This window comes from Berghia stephanieae, chromosome 4 (genome assembly GCF_034508935.2).
Source record: "Berghia stephanieae isolate SIO BIC M18660-M18661 chromosome 4, UCSD_Bste_1.3, whole genome shotgun sequence".
Lineage (NCBI taxonomy): Eukaryota > Metazoa > Mollusca > Gastropoda > Nudibranchia > Aeolidiidae > Berghia > Berghia stephanieae.
In genome coordinates, this window is record NC_088363.1 from 87,296,503 (window position 1) to 87,299,002 (window position 2,500).

General features: G+C 31.0%; 1 protein-coding gene across 9 annotated transcripts in view; it reads left to right on the forward strand.

Annotated features, from left to right (window-relative positions):
* The window catches only part of LOC144971474 (teneurin-m-like), a 258,476-nt gene that overhangs the window by 164,597 nt on the left and 91,379 nt on the right, over positions 1–2,500 (forward strand). The window lies entirely within an intron of this gene.

Sequence of the window (2,500 nt, forward strand, 5' to 3'; positions counted from 1 at the left end):
AATAATAATATATCTTTATTGTCCAAAAAAGTGGCATTTTTTCATTTGGTTACACATTTATAACAGTACAATATTGACATAGACACACTCACACAAGATGCACAATAGTAACGTAGTAGTTATCGTAAAAAAAATTAATTAATTAATTTAAAAAAATAAATATTTATTTATTTATTTATATTTATTTATATTTATTTATATATGGACAACATGGGTAATTCCTGTTGACATCAGACATCTTGTTTGATGATTTATCTATATTCCTTCGTGGAATGCCTAGGCGACGTTATCTTATGATATCGTGGCGCAAAAGGCATAACTTAACTTAATCAATATATTTATTTATTTATTTATTTATTTATTTATTTATTTTTAAATGTATTTATTATTTCTTTTTTTTTATTTACTATTTTGTTTATTTATTTATATATTTTTTTTAATTTATTATTTTATTTGTGAAGTCCCGGGTTTGAAAGTGTTTGGCAAGATAAGGATATTTTAATCGATCGTTATTTTCCGGCCCAAATTGTTAATGTTTTATTTCCGAGCACTACAGACTTAGATTCTATCCCTAAAACCGACCGTTTATTTTATATAAAAACTTTTCAGCCAACGGAATAAATTAAACTCGTTTAGCCGCTGGGGCTGCTTCTATTATTTTGATTTTTAAAACTATTTATTTATATTTATTTATTTAATTAACTTTTTTTTTACTGCTGTTGGCGAGAAACGGAAAATGAAATCAATTTTAATAATACTCTCTCTATTTTTTTAAATTTTTTTTTTTGGATATGATTTCTATCAATGACAAATCGAACCACGAGATGAATAAAACTATGAGATCAAATCTATGAGATTATTTTTTTATTCATGTGAGACCCAGCGGGCTAATTAAGTTTGTCGATGATTGGTTTTCTAAGAATATCTCCCCTCAAGTCTCCCTAACACCAATTCGAAACGAATTGAACCCCCCCCCCCCCCCCCCCCCCCCAAAAAAAAAAAAAAAAGTGCTTTTGATTCGATTAGACGATTGTGTTTGACACGTTACACAACTGTTTTGTCGTCGGTTTTGAATAGAGTCAGAGATGTTTTCTTCCAAGTCCTTTCTGACACGTAATTGATGGTTTTCGTTCAAGCAAAATACTCACTGATCCTGTCATCCAGATCAATCCTACCTACCAACACACAAATCTTTATTGTAACGTTAAATGCATATCTACAGTTCGGGTCAGAAAATTATACTAACAAAAATGTGAACATGGAAATATCTAGAATGGGAGCAGAAATTTTCTCAAACTGTTTTTCTCATCCGAGCCCTTTTCATTTCACTTTTTCGTTGGTATTTTTTTTTTTACGATCCCAGCCTTTTCAGGCTTTTAGAAAAAAAATGTCTTGTCTTCTTCTTGGTATTGTTTTATTGGGTTTTTTTGTTTTTGTTTTTGTTTTGTTTTTGTTTTTTGTTTGTTGTTTTTTGTTTTTGTTTTGTTTTGTTATGTTGTTGTTATTTTTGTTGTTGTTCTTGTTGTTTTTTGCTTTTTGTTTTTTTGTAACTTGTAGATATTTAAACCTTACAAATTGATCCAAGCTTGATCATTTCTATAAATTCTAATTATTTATAATTGTTATTTTTGTCAATATAACACAACACGACACTATAAAGAGCACATCATATTTCAATGCACATCATTTATTTAAGCACACGTAGATAGATGAGTACCGCCAGTATATTAGGAGCTGTTTTCGTCTTCTTGAATCAATCATCCTGTATTTTGAGATCGACGTATTTGAGTCGAGACACTGACGTTTTCCTCCTTGTTAAAAAAATCGAAATTTAAAACTAGATATATCTGTGCCTCTTTGAGGCGCAGGTTATTCCATTTACTGCTCCGTATGAGAAAGATAATGCACGTAATACACGATATACTTGTTTCCACTTTACCCTTTTTGCATTTTTCTAACATTAAGACTTCACTTGTAATTTTAGTAGGATAATCATGCAATTTAAAACTTTTCCATTGAACGTAGCAAAGTTAGGATTGAGTGAGATATGACAATCTTTATCAAGTTTCAATTGCTTATAGATGGGAAATAATTTATTTTAAATTCTTTTCTCTCTTAAATGCAACTGACTATTAATTAGGGAGGGGTAATTTGATGGTTACTTAATTCTCCCAATGAAAACAGGAGACGCGCCAATTAAAATAGTAGGCCACGATCCCAGGTCAAAACAAGATAATTTAGGTTGCTTGCTTGATCACCTAACCCGGCTTAACTCAATTTAATTTAGCTAGGGCCAGGCGGGTGCATTCTGATGAGTCAAGGGAGAATTGTGTTGCAACCGTGGGTAGTATGATAGCAGTGATCTGTATGTGTTTGGCATTATCGGCCATGATGATGATGATGATGATGATGATGATGATGATGATGATGATGATGATGATGATGATGATGATGATGATGATGATGATGATGATGATGATGATGGTGATGATGATGATGA